Genomic DNA, 1320 nt, shown 5'->3' with positions numbered 1-1320 from the left:
GACAAAGCCAACTTTCTGGCGTTTGCTCTGTATATGTCGATCTCATCTCGGTCCTAAAAAATCATTAAAAAACTTGGTCGCCAGGGCGGTTGCATCATTACGCTGTGCTTCATTTAATTGTCATAATTAGTTTACAGTGACGTTATAAATGTTACAAAAGTCGCGTCTGCTCTACATGGCCCTGTGGAGAGTGTATGGATACAAAAAACGGTTGTAACTTTTGTTTTATCAAAACTATCGCGAAACAAATACTACAATTATTAGCGGAAACGACTCGAACATTACGCCAGGTTTTATCTGCTTTTCACCATTAAGTAGTTCACAGCTGAAGTTGGAATTCCCGTCTGCTGTCAATACATTTACGAGAGGAAAACGAACAGCTTCATATGGTTGTCCAGTTTCATTAAACAAATTGACTAAGGAGTATACCGTATACGTTCAATCACAAATTACAAACAATGTTTGTTTCATGCACTTTTTCGATTGCACCCTGCTGGTCCTGCCACTGGTCAGCTTTCACACAGAAGAACGGCAGTAAACTGTTTTTTTTAATATACGCAGTGATTTTTTCAGAAATGTAGGATCTCAAAGTGCCTGACACAAGCAGAAAATATTTCGGTGCGGTAAAAATTTCATATGTATGCTTATGATTTCAAATCGCGTTGCAGTGCCCTGGATGTTAGTTTCTTGCGCGATGGGGCCTGGTAGGTTACCGTTGCAACAACATGGCACGCCAACTGCAAATTTGTTCTCATCACCCCAAATAACTATTTTTAATAACTCTATAAATAACCTCCGAGAAAGAACGGTGTACCACTCCGTATGCTAGCTCCACGCTTGAAACATGGTCAACATTTCGTTGATCGCTTTCACACCTTTGCTTCAGTTAAATAAGTTTCTGTAAGCTGCTGAGACAAGCCGATTTCATAAAATCATTGTCAAGTTTCTTATTTCATCAAAACAAAACGCCCCAAGGGGAAGGGGGGGGCAAGAGGAATTACGACAGCGAAGACACCCAGCCGCGCAATCTCCGCCAAGCCATTCAGAGGAGCCGGTGCGAGCGGCCGAACCATCGGCTAACACCGCCACCTCGCGGCACCTTGCGGAGTGAGCAGCATTACATTTTTTTGCTGGGGGACGCGCCGAATGGGACGGCCGTAGCAACGGTGCACCGCCGGCAGCCGATCGCGGAGGCCGTGCCGCATCCGACTAAAACCCGCCCGCGACCGCCGCCAAATCGGCCTAAACGCACCAAACTATGCTGGCAACGCTGTCGTTTTTGCCTCAAAACGTCTCCAACTTTGGCGAAGCGACTAAAAC

The sequence above is a fragment of the Haemaphysalis longicornis genome, unplaced genomic scaffold (assembly GCF_048455015.1).
Source record: "Haemaphysalis longicornis isolate Haplotype H1 unplaced genomic scaffold, Haemaphysalis longicornis Haplotype H1 scaffold_1, whole genome shotgun sequence".
Classification (NCBI taxonomy): domain Eukaryota; kingdom Metazoa; phylum Arthropoda; class Arachnida; order Ixodida; family Ixodidae; genus Haemaphysalis; species Haemaphysalis longicornis.
This window is presented reverse-complemented; position numbering follows the sequence as displayed.